The sequence below is a fragment of the Pristiophorus japonicus genome, chromosome 2 (assembly GCF_044704955.1).
Source record: "Pristiophorus japonicus isolate sPriJap1 chromosome 2, sPriJap1.hap1, whole genome shotgun sequence".
Taxonomy (NCBI): Eukaryota; Metazoa; Chordata; class Chondrichthyes; family Pristiophoridae; genus Pristiophorus; species Pristiophorus japonicus.
The window spans coordinates 189340813-189362137 of NC_091978.1; positions in this window are offsets into that span (position 1 = coordinate 189340813).

A 21325-nucleotide genomic window follows, 5' to 3' on the forward strand; every position below is an offset into this window, starting at 1 on the left:
ATCTTTGATTTATAAACAATGGCGTCTTTCAGTGCAGATTTGTGAATGTGCGCTGTTTTGTTTTTAACTCACCAGAAGGTTTTTCAGGAGTGGCCAGATTCGCCGACCTAAGAGAAGAAAATGTTGGCCAAACTGCGAACAATTGAAAAAACTGCCGCAGACATGAGGGAACTATGACATTAAAAAAAAACTGGCCTAGAAAAATCATAACTAAGTCAGTTACACCGGCGCAGATCGCAAAAGGTAACTTTGAAAAAAATAAATACGCCAAAAAAAACGGTGCACGTCAAAAGAACGGTGCAAATGAACAAGGAAAATTGAGCCCCATGTCCTTAAGATCCACCATACTTTCCTGTCCATATTTACTGCCTGCTTTTATAATATTTCAACATTGGTTGCAATCTCATAAGATTACCTTCTTGTGAAAATGTAAATTCCGAATGTTAAATTGTGGAAAAAGTTCTTCTCCAAGATCAGAAAAATTATGGCTCCCACTCCTTGTTAAATTGAGAAACCAGATCCATTTGGAACAATATCTATCCATATAGGTATCAAGCCTCCCATTTACTTTAGTGAAATTAAATGTGCACTAGATGCTTGGAATTTCATAAGGCAGTAATTGATATAGATAAATGCATGACCATTAGCTTATATATCCATTGTATGCAAGTTTTAGATGCTCTTTTACCTAGAGGAGATAGTTTGCTAATTGCAAAATGAATTATTCTGCTTATGCAGTGTCAGTGCTAATCCTTCCACTGAGTTTGCCCGTGTACTTAGCCATCAAAGTGTATGTCAACAAACTGGCAAAAGGCGAAAACACGCCTTACTTATTCACACGCAAACCAGATCACACATCACCCACAAAACACTTTGGTTAAGATCCCAGAGTTTCAATGGGAATTGTAACATAAAAAGCTGAACGCATTCTGTATTTAATAATAGACGACAGTAACCTTGCTTTTAAAGAAACAAAGTCCTTATTCAGCATGTTACCAATCAGATAATCTACAAAATTCCCAATCTTTCCATTTTAAAGGAGATAAATTAAGCTCGATTAATGTATTGAGTGATGTTCAGATTTGACAAATTATCTCCATACTTTAAGCTAATTGTACTCTGGAATTAATATGAATATAGTAATAGTGTAAAAATGAAAGAATATACCTCTGCATGCATTGCATCATTTACCTCTTCAATTTAAAATTATTTGGTTATTAATGATTTCTAGAGGGCATAGAAGAATAAAATAGATTTGGGATTCACTACATCCTCCTGAAATTGTCTCAAATCACATAGAATTGTTTTCAAATACATTCTCCCTCTTTTGGAACAACTGCAAACTTGTTTTGTCTAAAGGTTTTCATGGGTAGCAGAACACAAATATTTCATTCAGTTAAATGTTATTTAGTCTTGAAACTCTAGCTAGATATAGGCTGAATCTTCTGGTTGAATTAACTGTTAAAATATAATGCAGTGCCTTTAATAACTAGACTGAATATACTTTTATTGGCTGTTGACTGTAAAAATGATGATAAATTAAACTGCAAAAGAAGAGTGCAACAAGCACAGCCGCTTCCATTGAACAATATCCTTGTCACTGCAGTGAGGCAGGAGCTACAGATTAGAGCTAATGCAAGTACATTACCAATTGGCTATAAAAAATGTAAAGCTTGAGATGGAAGGATGGTCTCCAAAGGTCCATGTATCAGAAACTGAAAAAAAACAAGTCAGTTTGTTTCAAAATTCTCATCTAGTTGTGTTGTAATCAATAATTATTTTTTACATTTTACTGGAGGCTTAAACTGTGGATGGATTTCTCTTTCTGTCTCAACTGGGGTTCTTTTGTCATTGCTTTTGCTGCCTCTAAATTATGCTTCCATTAAAGTCATACATTTAAGACTTCTGAGCATACATTTGTTATCATTAAGCATGCTTTTGAATGAAGCATTTACTATAAGAAAACCACTCACTCAGTACCATTACATTTATTTTGTATTTTTGTTTATAGATGAGCTTTTCCTTTTTTTTCTATTTCACTATTTGTCATAGTTGGAGATTATATCCTGTTATAACTTTAGATTCAGCTATATATCTTTAAAAATCATATGAATGTTTAGCAAGGGTATAATTTACACGAGTTTATCGATCGACATGTGTGGCTGTCCAAACATAACACTTATCATAAATTTATTATGATGTAGCAGGCTTTCAACAAAATACAATGTTGAATACTGTTCAAATAATGTTTCTTGCAGTCTGTCCATGTGTATTTATAACTGAACCAAAAAAAACATGAAGAAAGAATTTGCATTTGTCGAGTGCCTTTCACAATCTCCCAACAACCAATGAATACTTTTAATGTGATATCAGTGCTATAATGTAGGGAAACATGGAGGCTAATTTACATACAGTGAAGTTCCACAAACAGCAATGATCAAATAGGCCCAGAAACCCCAGCCTCCCCAGGTCTGTACGGAGTGTGTACGGACCCAGGAAGACATCGCAAAAGCCGGTTTCCAGCGCACAATGCGCATGCGCTGAAAACCGGCTTTTCCGATCTGTCAAGCTGGAGCTTGACAGATCCTCCGCATCTCGGGAGTGAGGACATTTGCATGGGCAAGATTGCGGTATTTACTCATATCTTGCCCAGCAAATGTCCTCAAAACTCTTGCGCCTGATAAAAGCAGGCGCATAGCCTACTTATACAGGCGTAAGAGTATTAAAACACACTTAAAACATAAAAAATAAAATTAAAAATACACATTTTATTTTTTAAAACCCTGCCCACTACGTTAAATTTATTTTAAACCATAATTTTAAAAACTTTTTAAAAACTTGGAAATGTTTTTTTCTCTAAAATATTTATTAACTTTAATTTCAATTAATTTTAATTATGTGAGGTGTGTTTTTTTATTTTTTATTTGGTGTTACTGTGTTTGTTTTATTTTCTCAATTAATAGCAATGAGAACTCGTAGATACAGAGATCCCATTGCTATTAATGAGAATACAGTTCCTGATTGACTGAGCTGGCACACGTGACTGCATCTTCTGCATGGGAACCTGGAGGACAGGAGCGTGCTTCGCGGGAAGAGAAGGCCTCTCCACCGGAATCACAGGCTCCTGCCAGACCACCAGGTAAATTCGTAGAAATGTTTCAGGTCGGAGGCAATTGTCCGCGGGAAGCCTCCGACCGGAATTTCAGCCCCTAATCTGTTTTAGTGATGTTGGTTGTCTTTGAATTGTGTCACGTGATCTTTTATCTCCACCTGAGAGGGAAGATGGAGGCATGGTTTAATGTCTCATCCAAAATACAGCGCAACCAACAATGCAGCACTATCTAAGTGCTTCACCGAAGTGTCAACCTAAACTATATGTTCAAGTCTCTGGCAAAGAGATGGGGAGCAGGCAGGTAAGTGGAGCTGAGTCCACGGCCAGATCAGCCATGATCTTATTGAATGGCGGAGCAGGTCGAGGGGCTAGATGGCCTACTCCTGTTCCTAATTTTTATGTTCTTATGAAGAGCTTGAACCCAAAACCTTCTAACCCAGATATAAGAGTGCTAACCCTTCCAGGTGCCTGCCGGTTCCAGGCATCTTTGTAACTGGCCAGCACCAGGTGTATAGCAGGCCTGGGGACTCCCTACACCCAGGGTTCCTGCTTCACTGGCTCAGTCAAGACCCAGCGAGGCTCGTACATCAACAGAGGTAAGATGTAATGGCCTCCAGATGTGCAGCAGTAAGTCCTATCCTGACCAAGGAGGGCTCTATAAGTTCTGGTTTGCTTCAGCAGTTGTTCCACTGGCCCCATCGCCAAAAGAAGCCAAGCACAGTATTGTCTGGCTGTATGGAACAGGTGGGTGCTGGCGATGCATTCATAGTTCCACATGAGCCCACCAGCTGCTTGCAAACTTGGTGCCTTCCCTCTGACTCTCAAATGCTGGTTGTGGAACTTCACTGTATTTAAATTGGCTTCCATGTTTCCCTACATTATAGCAGTGACAATATGTTAACCATACTTCATTGGCTGTTGGGAGATTGTGAAAGTTTTCTATAGGCATATATGTATTAAACAGGTAGTAAGAGGAGGGGTGGGGCTGAATAGGGACCAAAATGGAGACCTACACATGGCGACAGAGGGCATGGCTGAGGTACTAAATGAGTACTTTGCAACTGTCTTTAACAAGGAAGAAAATGCTGCCAAAGTCATAGTGAAAGAGGAGGTATTTGAGATATTAATGGGATAACAATTGATAAAGAGGAGGTACTAGGAAGGCTGGCTGTACTTAAAAGTAGATAAGTCACCAGGACTGGATGGGATGCATCCTTGGATGACGAGGGAAGTAAAAATGGAAATTACGGCAGTACTGGCCATAATCTACGAATCCTCCTTAGATACAGCTGTGGTGTCAGATGACTGGAGAATTGCAAATGTTACACCCTTGTTCAAAAAAGGGTGTAAGCATAAACCCAGCAACTACAGGCCAGTCAGTTTAACCTCGGTTGTGGAGAAGTTTTTGGAAACAATAATCAGGGACAAAGTTAACAGTCACTTCGACAAGTGTGCATTCATTAAGGAAAGCCAGTACGGATTTGTTAAAGGCAAATCGTGTTTAACAAGCTTGATTGAGTTTTTTCACGAGGTAAGAAAGAGGGTTATGAGGGCAATGTGATTGATGTGGTGTATATGGACTTCCAAAAGGCATTTGATAAAGTACCAAATAATAGGCTTGGAATAAAAGGGACCTTGGCAGCATGGATACAAAATTGTCTAAGTGACAGGAAACAGAGAGTAGTGGTGAACGGTTGGTTTTCGTAGTGGAGGAAGGTACACAGTGGTGTTCCCCAGGGGTCAGTACTAGGTTCACTGCTTTTCTTGATATATATGAATGGAATAACCATTTGTACTAAGTCTCCCACCCGACGCATGCGCAGAAGTGAGAGTTAGGACAAATATCATCGACTCCGCCTCCCCCCCCCCCCACCCCCCAGTAACCCTTTTCTGCACATGCGTCCAACACCACGTTGCCTCCACTGAGCAGCCGAGCACATCTGATGCACTACATGCAGCGCCGGGCCCCGAGCGGACCTCAGGCCCCGAGCCTCCCGCAGTGCTGGGGAGAGTGGGCGGGGAGAGCGAGAGACAGGGAGGGAAAGCTGTGGGGGGCGGGGGGCAGAGAGAGAGAGCTGGGGGTTGGGGTGGGTAGGAGAGAGAGCTTGGGGGGGAAGAGAGAGCTTTGGGGATGGGGGAGAGAGTTTGGGGGGGTGCGGGAGAGAGACACAGATGGGGAGGATCGGAGGGGAGAGAGAGAACTCAGAGAAGATAGATCACATTCTTCCTACCCCCTGGTGCATGCAAGCTTGGTGTGTGCGTTACTAGGGATATTGTTGGGGTGGATGAAATCCAGAAGTCACGACACTGTCACTATTCACTTCATAACCAATAAACATGTTAACAATCCGCACACAATGGCCCATCTATGGAGGGATGGGGGTAAGGGTCTTGCTGTTGCAGGATGCACTTGTGTTGGGATCATAGTCTTCAGCTGGGGGAGGGATGCACTTACGTTGGGATGATAGTCTTCAGCTAGGGGAAGGATGCACTTATGTTGGGATAATAGTCTTCAGCTGGGAGAGGGATGCACTTACGTTGGGATAATAGTCTTCAGCTGGGGGAGGAATGCACTTATGCTGGGGTAATGGACTTCGTCTGTGGGAGCCAGTACCTGTGCTGGGGAAATGGTCTTCCGCTGGGGGAGGGATGCACTTATGTTGGGGTAATGGAAATAGGCTGGAACTTGGTGCCTTTTGGGGAGATCTATTCTCTATGGCTTCTGAAGTCAAAATGGATCAAATTACAAATTGGAAATTCACTCAGAACTTGGGCTGGGCGGCACCAATTACACATTCCAGAGGAACTTCAGGGTGTGGCTTATTCTCCAAGGGGACCAATCTGCAATAGGTCTGGAGAACCAATCAGAGAAACGTCTGCATTTCAGTTAGTACAAATAGACGCATCCATATATTAATGACTTGGACTTGGGTGTACAGGGCACAATGTCAAAATTTTCAGATGACACAAAACTTGGAAGTATAGTGAATAGTGAGGAAGATAGTGACAGACCTCAAGAAGACATGGACAGGCTGGTGGGATGGGCGGACAAGTGGCAGATGACGTTTAATGCAAAAAAGTGTGAAGTGATACATTTTGGTATGAAAAATAATATAAGCTAAAGAGTACAATCCAAAAGCCGGTGCATTAACAGATCTGGGGGTATATGTGCACAAATCGTTGAAGGTGACAGGGCAGGTTGAGAAAGCCGATAAAAAAGCATACAGGATCCTGGGGTTCATAAATAGAGGCATAGAGTACAAAAGTAAGGAAGTTATGATGAACCTTTGCAAAACACTGGTTCGGTCTCAACTGGAATATTGTGTCCAGTTCTAGGCACTGCACTTTAGGAAAAATGTGAAGGCCTTAGAGAAAGTGCAGAAAAGATTTACGAGAATGATTCTAGGGTTGAGGGACTTCAGTTAGGTGAATAAACTAGAAAAGCTGGAGTTGTTCTCCTTAGAGCAGAGAAAATTGAGAGTTCAAAATCATGATGGATCTGGACAGAGTAGATAGAGAGAAACTGTTCCTGTTGGCGAAAGGGTAGATAACTCAAAGTCACAGATTTAAGGTGATTGACAAAAGAATCAAAGGTGACATGAGGAAAAACTTTTTTGCGCATCAAGTGGTTATGATTTGGAATGCACTGCATGAAAGGATAATGGAGGCAGACACAAACACTGCTTTCAATAGGGAGTTGGATAAGAACCTGAAAGAAAAAAAAAATTGCATTACTTCGGGGAAAGGGCGGGAGCATGGGACTAGCTGAGGTGCTGTTGCAGAGCTGGCATGGGCTCGAAGGGGTGAATAGCCTTTTTCTGTGCTGTAACCATTCTATGATTCTATGATGAGTGCTGGAGGGCTGGTAGATGTGCCCCTGATCTAATCAGGGTATGGTTGATTAGTGGTTATGTTACTGGACTAGTAATCCAGAGGTCAGGACTAATAATCCGAAGACGTGATTCTAAATTCCAATATGGTAGTTTGTAAATTTGAATTTACGATTTTTTTAGATTAGTATTTTTTTGCATCATAGGTGAAAGACGAACTGAAGGGATGAGAACACTTAGACATACAGCAGTTTCAAAAGAACCCCGGGGGGTGGGGGGTGGGGGTGCTGGTGGGGTGAGGTAAGAACATAGAAAATAGGTGCAGGGGTAGGCCATTCAGCCCTTCGAGCCTGCACCACCATTCAATAAGATCATGGCTGATCATTTACCTCAGTACCCCTTTCCTGCTTTCTCTCCATACCCGTTGATTCCTTTAGCCGTAAGGGTCATATCTAACTCCCTCTTGAATATATCCAATGAACTGGCATCAACAACTCTCTGCGGTAGAGAATTCCACAGGTTAATAACTCTCTGAGTGAAGAAGTTTCTACTCATCTCGGTCCTAAATGGTTTACCCCTTATCCTTAGACTGTGACCCCTGGTTCTGGACTCCCCCAACATCGGGAACATTCTTCCTGCATCTAACCTGTCCAGTCCCGTCAGAATTTTACATGGTTCGATGAGATCCCCTCTCATTCTTCTAAACTCCAGTGAATAAAGGCCCAGTCGATCCAGTCTCTCCTCATATCTCAGTCCTGCCATCCCTGGAATCAGTCTGGTGAACCTTCGCTGCACTCTCTCAATAGCAAGAATGTCCTTCCTCAGATTAGGAGACCAAAACTGAACACAATATTCCAGGTGAGGCCTCACCAAGGCCCTGTACAGCTGCAGCAAGACCTCCCTGCTCCTATACTCAAGTCCCCTAGCTATGGTGGAAGCTGAACTGAAGGGATGAGAACCTTTAGATATATAGCAGCTTCAAATGAAGCCCTGAAGAGGGTAGGGAGTTGGTGGACACCGAGCCCCTGTGTCCAGGCGAGGGAGCGAATCTGCCGGCCGGCCCTCGAGCCCGGTGAGGAGACAGTCGGTGGTGGGGTGGTACATTGAAAAAAATCAAAAATTAAAGAATTGCATTCGACTTTGTTGCCCCAAATGTCTTCATTGAATGCCTAGCTTCCCTTTCTAAGCAAGCCTATTGTGCATGCGCAGACCAGGGTGTGGTCCATACTAGGACGTCGACCTTGGGGAGAGAGAGAGTAAAGAAGATTTGAGTGCGATCATTTCTCCTGCTGTTTTGAGCTTCTTGAAAAGTGACAATTTAATTACGGGGGCAATATTGATAATGCCATACCTTGTGAAAGCCTTCTGTATGATTGTGCTGTGGAGGAGAAGATTGATTAGACATCATCGCATGAGGAACCTCGGAGCACATAGGATGATGGGCAGGAGGCCTTGCCCACATCGGGTATATCGAGACAGGTGTTCATACCTACACCTGAGTGATGCAGACTGTGTCAGAAAGCTGCGATTCCGCAAATAAGTTGTAACCGAGATCTGCGAGTTAGTAAAAGCAGACCTGCACCCTAGAAGCGTCACGAGGACTGCATTGTCAGTTGAAGTAAAGGTTACAGCTGCACTTTCATTTTATGCATCTGGATCATTCCAGGACACAACTGGGAATGTGTGCGCCATTTCTCAACATACAACACATATCTGCATTAAGCAGGTGACTGCTGCACCATATGCCCGGAGGAATGATGACATAAAGTTCCTCATGACTGCCCAGGCAATGCGTGACAGGGCTGTGGGCTTCTCCAGGATTGCTGCTTCCCAAAGGTACAGGGCTGCATTGATTGTACCCACATCACTTTGCGAGCACCTTTGGAGGATTCCGAGATGTACAGGAACAGAAAAGGCTTCCACTCCGTGAATGTGCAGCTCGTGTGTGACGACATGCATCGCATCATGGCAGTTGATGCGAGATACCCTGGGAGCACTGATGGTAGGTCCATCCTACGCGAGAGCACTATATCTACCATGTTTCAGCAGCAGCCAGAAGGGTATGGCCTCGCCAGCTGGCTCATGACGCCTCTACGCGTAACCCAGACGGAAGCTGACCGGAAATACAACATGTCGCACATTGCGACGCGCAGCATAATAGAGAGGACCATTGGCATCTTGAAGCAGCGTTTCCGATACCTTGATCATTCTGGAGGCTATTTGTAATACTCCCCTGAGATTGTCGATCAGTTCACTGTTGTGTGCTGCATGCTGCATAACTTGGCTATCATGAGGCAGCAGCAGCTGGTAGTAGAAGATCCACCTGAGGTGAGGGTGGCTGATGATGAGGAGGAACATGCAGATGACAAGGAGGAGGAGGAGGAGGAGGAAGCCATGCAACTAGTTGAACCCAGAACACAACGGCGGAGAAGGGTGGGCCATTGTGCCCTTTAGCGATTGTGCGAGCCTTGCACCAGCAGCTCATCCATGAACGCTTTGCTGCCTGAAGGCTCAGCGGCAACTATTCCAAATTGACCATGTTTACTGTTTGGACATGTTCCCAAATGTTGTGTTGTGTTAATGGAGCAATTAATGGAAATGATTCTTCTTTAGTTCAAAAAGATGTGTAATTAATGGAATAAATAATGGAAATGATTCAATTATAATTTAAAGTATATTTTATTCAAAAGTTGAACATTTGTTTGTACTTAAATTAACTTTAATAAAAATATTCTCGTATCAAACTTTAAAGTTTTCTGTTAAGATCATTTACAAACTTTAAGATCACTTACAAACTTTAAGATCACTTAAAAACTTTAAGACCACTTACAAATTTTTAAATTTACATCACTTACAAAAAGATGTAATTTGAGAACAGTTACAGCAGAAACAACACTCATAACTGCAGTGGCAAAGAAAGGCTGCACCCATCTCTCCTCCACCTTATTCTAAGACCGCCCACTGCGCTTGGTCTTGCTGACTTCACCCCTGCCTACAGGCGGTGGCGCAGCGTTTCTCGGGTTGGTACCAAGCTTATTCTTTCGAGCATCTCGAGTAATGCGCACTTATTGATGGGTGAGGGGGGAGGGGGGGTGTGGGGTCGGTGGGCAGGCGGTAATGTGGAAGGCCTGATTTGGGCCTCTTCAGAGGCTGGTTGGGGATTGGAGTGGGAGTGGCAGTTGATTCCGTCAATCGCCGTCCGGTCTGGGCGTGTTGCCTTATTGCAGCAGCTAACTCCGACATTCCCTCCCACATGTGTACTGACAGTGTCATAGAAGCATAAAAAATAGAAACATAGAAAATAGGTGCAGGAGTAAGCTATTTGGCCCTTCGAGCCTGCACCACCATTCAATATGATCATGGCTGATCATGCACTTCAGTACCTCATTCCTGCTTTCTCTCCATACCCCTTGATCCCTTTAGCCGTAAGGGCCACATCTAACTCCCTTTTGAATATATCGAGTGAATTGGCCTCAACAACTTTCTGTGGTAGAGAATTCCATATGCTCACAACTCTCTGAGTGAAGAAGTTTCTCCTCATCTCAGTCCTAAATGGCTTCCCCCTTAACCTTAGACTGTGCCCCCTGGTTCTGGACTTCCCCAACATCGGAACATTCTACCTGAATCTAACCTGTCCAATCCCGTCAAAATTTTATATGTTTCTATGTAAGTCCTGTCATCCCGGGAATCAGTCTGGTGAACCTTCGCTACACTCCCTCAATAGAAAGAATATCCTTCCTCAGGTTAGGAGACCAAAACTGTACACAATATTCAAGGTCTAGTCTCACCAAGGCCCTGTACAACTGCAGTAAGACATCCCTACTCCTTTACTCAAATCCTCTCGCTTATGAAGGCCAACATGCCATTTGCCTTCTTCACTGCCTGCTGTACCTGTATGCCAACTTTCAATGACTGATGTACCATGACACCCAGGTCTTGTTGCACCTCCCCTTTTCCTAATCTATCACCATTTAGATAATAATCTGCCTTCCTGTTTTTACCACCAAAGTGGATAACCTCACATTTATCTATATTATTCTGCATATGCCATCTATTTACCCACTCACCTAACCTGTCCAATTCACCCTACAGCCTCTTAGCATCCTCCTCACAGCTCACACTGCCACCTAGCTTAGTGTCATCTGCAAACTTGGAGATATTACATTCAATTCTTTCTTCTAAATCATAAATGTATATTGTAAATAGCTGGGGTCCCAGCATTGAACCTTGCGGTACCCCACTAGTCACTGCCTGCCATTCTGAAAAGGACCCGTTTATGCCTACTCTTTGCTTCCTGTCTGCCAACCAGTTCTCTATCCACGTCAGTACATTACCCCCTATTCCATGTGCTTTAATTTTGCACACTAATCTCTTGTGTGGGACCTTGTCAAAAGCCTTTTGAAAGTCTAAATACACCACATCCACTGGCTCCCCCTTGTCCACTCTATTAGTTACTTAGAAACATAGAAATATAGAAAATAGGTGCAGGAGTAGGCCATTCGGCCCTTTGAGCCTGCACCGCCATTCAATAAGATCATGGCTGATCACTCCCTCAGTACCCCTTTCCTGCTTTCTCTCCATACCCCTTGATCCCCTTAGCCGTAAGGGCCACATCTAACTCCCTCTTGAATATATCCAATGAACTGGTATCAACAACTCTCTGCGGCAGGGAACTCCACAGGTCAACAACTCCCTGAGTGAAGAAGTTTCTCCTCATCTCAGTCCCAAATGGCCTACCCCCCATCCCAAGACCATGTCCCCCGGTTCTCCACCTCCCCAACATCGGGAACATTCTTCCCGCATCTAACCCATCCAGTCCCGTCAGAATCCCATACGTTTCCATGAGATCCCCTCTCATCCCTCCAAACTCCAGTGAATAAAGGCCCAGTTGATCCAGTCTCTCCTCATATGACAGCCCAGCCATCCCCGGAACCAGTCCGGCGAACCCTCGCTGCACTCCCCCAATAGCAAGCACGTCCCTCCTCAGATTAGGAGACCAAAACTGAACACAATACTCCAGGTGAGGCCTCAGCAAGGCCCCGCACAGCTGCAGTAAGACCTTCCCGCTCCCACACTCAAATCCCCCAACCACGAAGGCCAACATACCACCCGCCGCCCCCACCGCCCGCTGAACCTGCATGCCAACCTCCAATGACTGATGAACCATGACACCCAGGTCTCGTTGCACCTCCCCCCTTCCTAATCTGCTGCCATTCATATGATACTATGCCTTCGTGTCCCTGCCCCCAAAATGGATGACCTCACATCCATCCACACCATACTGGCATGCATTTTCCCACTCACCTAACCTGTCCAAGTCACCCTGCACCCTCTTAGCATCCTCCTCGTATGTTTCATATGTTTCTTATATTTAAGGTGGAGATAGATTTTTGAACGATAAAAGAGTAAGGGTTATGGGGAGGGGGCAGGGAAGTGGAGCTGAGCCCATGATCAGATCAGTCATGATCCTATACATCCTCAAAAAATTCTAGAAGATTTGTCAAACATGATTTCCCTTTCATAAATCCATGCTGACTTGGACCGATCCTGTCACTGCTTTCCAAATGCACTGCTATTACATCTTTAATAATTGATTCCAACATTTTCCCCACACCGATGTCAGGCTGACCGGTCTAAAAAAAAAATTTTCTCTCCCTCCTTTGTAAAAAAGTGGTGTTACATTAGCTACTCTCCAGTCCATAGGAACTGATCCAGAGTCTATAGAATGTTGGAAAATGATCACCAAAGTATCTACTATTTCTATGGCCACTTCCTTAAGTAGTCTGGGATGCAGACTATCAGGCCCTGGGGATTTATCGGCCTTCAATCCCATCAATTTTCCTAACACAATTTGCTGACTAATTAGGATTTCCTTTTGTTCCTCCTCCTCGCTAGACCCTCGGTCCCCTAATATTTCCGGAAGGTTATTTGTGTCTTCCTTCGTGAAGACAGAACCAAAGTATTTGTTCAATTAGTCTGCCATTTCTTTGTTCCCCATTATAAATTCACCTGATTCTGATTGTAAGGGACCCACATTTGTATTCGCTAATCTTTTTCTCTTCACGTATCTGTAGTAGCTTTTGCTGTCAGTTTTAATGTTCCCTGTAAGCTTACTCTCATATTCTATTTTCCCCCTCCTAATTAAACTCTTTGTCCTCCTCTGCTGAATTGTAAATTTCTCCCAGTCCTCAGGTTTGCTGCTTTTTTGGCCACTTTATATGCCTCTTCCTTGGATTTAACACTATCCCTAATTTCCCTTGTTAGCCACGGTTGAGCCACCTTCCCCGTTTTATTTTTACGCCAGACAGGGATGTACAATTGTTGAAGTACATCCATGTGATCTTTAAATGTCTGCCATTGCGTATACACCGTCAACCCTTTAAGCATCATTCGGCAGTCTATCCTAGCCAATTCACGTCTCATACCGTCGAAGTTACCTTTCTTTAAGTTCAGGACTCTAGTCTCTGAATTAACTATGTCACTCTCCATCTTAATGAAGAATTGTACCATATTATGGTCACTCTTCCCCAAGGGGCCTCGCACAACAAGATTGCTAATTAATCCTCTCTCATTACAAAACACCCAGTCTAGGATGGCCAATCTAGGATGTCTCAACTACCTGCAACATTCCCTCCCTCATGTTCACCGACAGTGTATTAGCTATCTGTGACATTCCCTCCTTCATGTGCCCGGATGGTGTTCTCATTTCTTGTGAGAGTGTTGTTACTTCTCCCAATAGTCCCGATACCTCATCACCTACCTCACTGATTGTCTCAACACTCATTGCCATTGTCTGAACCACGTCTGTTGGACCCTGTACCTCAGGAGAGTGCTGTCAAGCTCTCCTTCCCCTCCTCACCCTGGGTGTGCCTTGCTGCACCCCACTGGAACCCGCAGCCTCGGACTGTGCGAAATCATGTAATGTCTCAAAACTCGTACTGCTCAGGAAAGGGGCTGGCACCTCAATGGGCGGCACCCGCACCTCCTCCAGAGTGAGTACAACAGTGGAGGCTTCATCCTCCCCCCTCCCCTCCCCCTGACCCCCATGCTCTTGCTCTTGGAAGTTGGGATTGGAAGATATTCTCTTCAGGCTCGTCCGCGTCATGAATCTTCTGCATCAGCTTCTGCTTCGTCAGGTTGGCCTCAAGTTTTGCAAAATATAACAGAATAGATAAATAGCTAGCAGCAGAGGAGGGGGCAGGGTGGCATGTGTAGGCTTACACAGCGCAGGCAGCAGGCTCATTTGAAAGACCACGATGAATGATAGCATGTTGCATCAAATGAAGCATAGCTAATGGAGACATCCCCATGAAGCAAAGCATGGCTAGCCCGCACAGTACTTAACTTTTAGCTAAGCCAGAATGTGGAATTTGCAGGACTTACTCTCTCCCTTGAGTGTGGGCCCAGGTTTTGCAGTGGTGGTTGCTTTTCTCCAGGCAGGACCCATCAAAGCAGTGACCTTGTCTTCCAAGTGTGCCAATGGGTGCAGATTTGCCAGGCCTCCTCCTCTTCGAGTTCTCTCTCTTTTGTTGTGTGCCATCTTCCTCTGCAAAGCTGAAAATATGACTTCATGGAGAGGGTGTCTTTCTGCTGGGTGGGACAGACAGATGGTCACATTTACAATTGCAATTCCAGTGAATAAATGAAAATATTACTTACACTAACTACTTAACCAAGGTCCTGCCACTTCTTTTTGCACTGGCCTCCAGACCTTGGGGTGGTCACCATTGCACAATAATCGTCTGCAAGTTGGTTCCAACGTTTCTTCATTTCTTTTGGTGAAACTTTTATGTTACCTCTGCTGGTGTCCAGCTCGTGCCATCTGGCCTCAATTATAGTAACCAGGGCCTCCACTTCGTCCTGTGAGAAATTCTTGGTCCTTGAGCCGCACTGCATATTGTAGCTCCGATTTTTCCACTGAGAATTAAAGTTTTCATACAGCACTCAAAGTTCTCACACACAATTTTGCATGGCCGAATGCAGACCGGAAGGTATACTGGGCCTGCGCGCCCATAGCAGTCATGTAAAAAACTTAATATTTTTTTTTGCGCATGCGCAAAAGGGAGGGGGGCATCATTTTTTCAGCGCAGACATTAGGCTCCACCCCCCGAAGCTAAAGGAAAGGCTGCGCAGTGACAATTTCAGAAGTTAGATAGGGAAACTTCAAAGTTTTTTTGGAGTAGTCGGGGCCAAAAATAACGGGCATAACTCTTGAAATACGCCAAAAAATGGCATTGGGGAAAATTGAGCCCAATGTCTGGGTTCCGCCAGGACCACTTAGCTCTCGACCTCATTTCAGCCCTGGTCGAAACATGGACAAAGGTGTTGAATTCCAAAGGTGAGGTGAGAGTAACTGCCCTTGACATCAAGGCAGCATTTGACCAAGTGTGGCATCAAGGCTCCAATGGCTAGAGTCATACTTAGTGTACGAGGAAAATTTGGCATTAGGGGTGCCAGCGGGACAAGGGTTAAAGTGCTGGTTCCTGCACTGGCCCATAAGAAGGTAAAGACCTTTCTTCTCACGCCTTGTACATTCCAGCAACAAGGCTCCAGAAGGTACTGTTATGGGTTAGGATACCAGATAGTATTCCAACATGGAATGTCAATAGGAGAGAACCTAAACAAATCGCTGATAAGGATGTGAGAAGAGACCCGAGATAGACTTCATGGCACCAAAGGAAATGTATAACAAATTCCACCCAAGAGATACCATTCTGGGAATGGTCTAAGATGGTCACGAGATCATGGTCTGTCAGTCAAAGCTCATGACCTGTCAATCCGGAATAGTACTGATAATGTAGTCCAATTAGAAATCTAGGGAGGTCTTGTCTGGGAACAGAGGGGTTTTTGAAATGTATAAAAGTTGTATGATTGTGCTGTTCGGGGAGCATCTCCACTCACAGACGGTTGTGATGAGGGATGTTCCCGGACATTCGTAATAAAAATCGTTATACTTTGCCATCCGTCTCTGTCTGCTAACTTTGAGAATTGCTACATGGGCTGGGGCGAGCGTCGACCCTCTATATCCTGGGAAAAAAAGCCTTCCCTCTCTCCCCTCAACACTTAGCACAAAGGAAAATGGTTGTAGACCAATCATCTCAGCCCCAGGACATCGCTGCAGGAGTTCCTCAAGTCAGAATCCAGGTCCTAACCATCTTCAGCTGCTTCATCAATTACCTTCCCTCCTGCATATTTTGAGAAGTGGGGACGTTCGTGATAATTGCGCAGTGTTCAATTCCACTCGCAACTCCTCAGATAATGACGCAACAAGACTTGGACAACATCCAGGCTTGGACTAATAAGCAGCAAGTAACATTTGTGCCACACAATTGCCAGACAATAACTATCTCCAACAAAAGAGAGTCTATCCGCCTCTTCTTGACCTTCAAAAGCATTTCCATTGTCAAATCCCCCACTATCAAATCCTGGGGTCACTATTGACCACAAACTTAACTGGACCAGCCACATAAATATTGTGGCTACAAGAGCAGGTAAGAGGCTGGATAGTCTGTGGCGAGTGACTCATCTCCTGACTCTCCAAATCCTTCCCACCACCAACAAGGTACAAGTTAGGCATATGATGGAATACTCTCTACTTGCCTGGATGAGTGCAGCCCCTTCAACACTCAAGACGCTCAACACCATCCAGGACAAAGCAGCCCGCTTGATTGGCTCCCCGTCCATCACGTTGAACATTCACTCCCTCCACCATTGGCGTACTATGGCTGCAGTCTGTACCAGCTACAAGATACACTGTAGCAACTCACTAAGGCTTCCTCGACAGCACCTCTAAACCCATGATCTCTGCCACCTAGAGGGACAAGGGCAGCAGGGAACACCATCACATTCAAATTCCTCTCCAAGTCACACACTAACCTGAATTGGAAATATTTCACCGTTCCTTGATCGTCACTGAGTCAAAATCCTCGCTAACAGCACTGTTGGGAATACCTTCACCACACGGATTGCAGCAGTTCAAGAAGGCAGCTCACCACTATCTTCTCAAGGGAAATTATGGGTGGGCAATAAATGCTGGCCTTGCCAGTGATGCCCATGTCCTGTGAATGAATAAATGTTTTTAAATCACCAGTATTGCAACATATGGATTTTCATGGCCAAACTGTGAAATGAGAGATCATGTGGTCCTTTGAAACTATTATTTCCAACATACTTTGTAAAATTCATGCAATTATGAACTCAATACAACTATATTATATCCTCAGGTAGGTGAATAGCCACAGATAACATAAAGGTCTTTGGAACTTCTCCCTGACTTCGAAAGATAATTGAGTGAAATTAAAATAAAGCAATATTTGAGCTGGGTTGCTTGCTTTCTAACGGATATTTCTATAGTCTCAGCAAGACTAAAATATAGTATTTTACAGAATATATGATGGTCGTACTTATCTATAAATTTTGAGACACGTTAGTCTGGTATTAACGTAGTGCAGTGGTTTGTTTGACCCTTTTAGTAGGATAAACTAAAATTGTAACATAACCTGATATTCAGGGTGACAGTGTTCAGTCTCACCTGCACAAGACACTTGTGTGGGTTTGAAAGCTAGTCTGCTCACCTTGTCATCTAAATACGGCTTAATAAAGGTAACAAAGAAACTCACCTAATTTATCTTTCAAACCTTAAATCCAAATGTTAACCATAATATTCAGCAAGTTAACTTTATGAAGGAGTTAACTGATATACTATTCGCTGCTTCTGTTGGATATTCTCTCATAGCTCTTGCTGTGTTGGAAAAAAAATCTACTAATCCCTATTCTTGCTTGGGGCTTGTTAATTGTATACTCATATCATCTAGTCCTGCAGTCACAGTTTAAGTTAAATAACCTTCTTACATATGCATTATCTATGGCTGTTAGCATACTAAAAAACTAGTCATGTTTTCTCACACCTGTTTTCTTCCAGTTTGTGAGGCACTCTTTGTAACTAAGAGAGCTGAGTCCCAAAGAGGTATGATTTTCTCAGTTAGCTACTTCTCGAAAAACTGTAAACATATTCTTATACTTGTGCTTGTGATTGCACTACGAAGAATAAACAGAGGAACTATTTGTCCAAAATCATCGGCCCGGAAATCCCACTGTATCACCAAAACTCCGGTGGAAGGGCCAGAAAACAATCTCCGATCCGGATGTGCTAGGTCTCAGTTGGCGCTGCCAGTATGCACAGCGCCTTGTAGAGGGTGGAATCTCTGTGCACCATTTACAAGGGCACTCATGTCAGAGGGGGTAGCGAGCAGGGTGGGAAGTCCTTGGCCTCACAGGAACCTGGCATAACCTTGGAGAGCGAGAATGAAAAGAAACATAACATGTTCATGAAAAGTGCAAGTACTTGGGGTGGTGAGACTGTCCAAGCCAAGATGATGGTCTGGAAGCCTAAAAATACAAAGTATTTTAAAATTAATTAATTAATTTAATTTAATAGGCAGGTTGGCTGGAGTTTCTGGTCTGTGAGGCAAAGTGGGCACCGCAGATGCACCCCTAGTGGTGCAGATGTCGACTGGCCCATACGAAGTTGGTGCCCATCCCGTAGCCCTGTATGCTTTGGAGGAGTCAGTGCTGGAGGGCACAGGTAGGTGTCGGGATTACAGCCCATGGAATTTTGAGGCCATCTTGTCCATTATTCTTATGAGAAGAGCCAATAAGAAAGGAGCTTGCAGTAGTGACAGTACGTAGAATCTCAAAAAGGAACGGTTGAGAGGCTATATGTGACTTTTTGCATAACAGACAAAATGGCAATGACTGTGCCAGGATTAGAAATCTTTAATGAACCTAAATAAAAGCTACAAAAGTGACAACAACTGTAATGTAAATAACAGTAATCTTTTGAAGAAAAAAAAGAGAAACAGATATAAATTAATTAAGTTTTAAATGTTATTTTCTGGATAAAAAAATCAGTTGTTATGAGGATTCCTGAACATACAGCACTCCTGTTATTAGAAATACTTTCCAAAAGTTAGAAGACCTAAAATAGTCTGTAATATATATATATAAATATATATATCAGACTTATAATAGGAGTTCATACATTTGTGGTGAATGTGTAATTTTGGCTTTGAATCACTCCCTCTGAAAAAACAATTTTCAAACAAGAGAATCAAATTTACAGCTATTAAAAGCTCACAGTATCCCTGATAAGGGTTCGTAGTTTACCCTCAGGTGATACGTTGTAAAACGTGAGAGAAAGCTTCTTTTGATAAACACAGACTATACACAGACTATTAAAAACATAGAAACATAGAAAATAGGTGCAGGAGTAGGCTATTTGGCCCTTCAAGCCTGCACAACCATTCAATATGATCATGGCCGATCATGCAACTGTAATACCCTATTCCTGCTTTCTCTCCATACCCCTTGATCCCTTCAGCAGTAAAGGCCACATCTAACTCCCTTTTGAATATAACTAATGAACTGGCCTCAACAACTTTCTGTGGTAGAGAATTCCACATGCTCACAACTCTCTGAGTGAAGAAGTTTCTCCTCATCTCAGTCCTAAATGGCTTGCCCCTTATCCTTAGACTGTACCCCCTGGTTCTGGACTTCCCCAATATCGGGAACATTCTTCCCACATCTAACCTGTCCAATCCTGTCAGAATGTTATATGTTTCTATGAGATCCCCCCTCATTCTTCTAAATTCCAGTGAATATAAGCCTAGTCGATCCAATCTTTCTTCATATCTCAGTCCTGCCATCCTGGGAAACAGTCTGGTGAACCTTCGCTGCACTCCCTCAATAGCAAGAATGTCCTTCCTCAGATTAGGAGACCAAAATTGTACACAATATTCAAGGTGTGGCCTCACCAAGGCCCTTAACAACTGCAATAAGACCTCCCTGCTCCTATACTCAAATCCTCTCACGATGAAGGCCAACATACTATTTGCCTTCTTCACCGCCTGCTTTACCTGCATGCCAACTTTCAATGGCTGATGTACCATGACACCCAGGTCTCGTTGCACCTCCACTTTTCCTAATCTGTCACCATTCAGATAATATTCTGCCTTCCTGTTTTTGCCACCAAAGTGGATAACCTTACACTTATCTACACTATACTGCATTGGCCATGCATTTGCCCACTCACCTAACCTGTCCAAGTCAGCCTGCAGCCTCTTAGCATCCTCCTTACAGCTCACACTGCCAACCAGCTTAGTGTCATCTGCAAACTTGGATATATTACATTCAATTCTTTCTTCTAACATTGAACTTTGCGGTATCCCACTAGTCACTGCCTGCCATTCTGAAAAGGACTCGGTTATTCCTACTCTTTGCTTCCTGTCTGCCAACCAGTTCTCTATCCACGTCAATACATTACCCCCAATAACATGTGCTTTAATTTTGCACACTAATCTCTTGTGTGGGACCCTGTCAAAAGCCTTTTGAAAGTCCAAGTACACCACATCCACTCTACTAGTTACATCCTCAAAAATTCTAGAAGATTTGTCAAGCATGATTTCCTTTTCATAAATCCATGCTGACTTGGACCGATCCTGTCACTGCTTTCCAAATGCGCTGCTATTACATCATTAATAATTGATTCCAACATTTTCCCCACTACCGATGTCAGGCTAGCCGGTCTATAATTCCCTGTTTTCTCTCTCCCTCCTTTTTTAAAAAGTGGGGTTACATTAGCTACTCTCCAATCCATAGGAACTGATCCAGAGTCCATAGAATGTTGGAAAATTACCACCAATGCATTCACTATTTCTCGGGCCACTTCCTTAAGTACGCTGGGGATTTATCGGCCTTCAATCCCATCAATTTCCCGTACACAATTTGCTCACTAATAAGGATTTCCTTCATGTTCCTCCTTCTCACTAGACCCTCGGTCCCCTAGTATTTCCAGAAGGTTATTTATGGCTTCCTTAGTGAATACAGTACCAAAGTATTTGTTCAATTGGTCTGCCATTTCTTTGTTCCCCATTATAAATTCACCTGATTCTGACTGCAAGGGACCTACATTTGTCTTCACTAATCTTTTTCTCTTCACATATGTGAAGGTTTTGCAGTCAATTTTTATGTTCCCAGCAAGCTTACTCTCAGTCTCTATTTTCCCCTACCTAATTAAACCCTTTGTCTTCCTCTGCTGAATTCTAAATTTCTCCCAGTCCTCAGGTTTGCTGCTTTTTCTGGTCAATTTACATGTCTCTTCCTTGGATTTAACACTGTCCCCAATTTCCCTTGTTAGCCACAGTTGAGTCACCTTCCCTGCTTTATTTTTAGGCCGGACAGAGATATACAATTGTTGAAGTTGATCCTTAAATGTCTGCTATTGCCTATCCACCGTCAACCCTTTAAGTATCATTCGCCAGTCTATCTTAGCCAATTCACATCTAATACCATCAAAGCTACCTTTCTTATGTTCAGGACCCTAGTC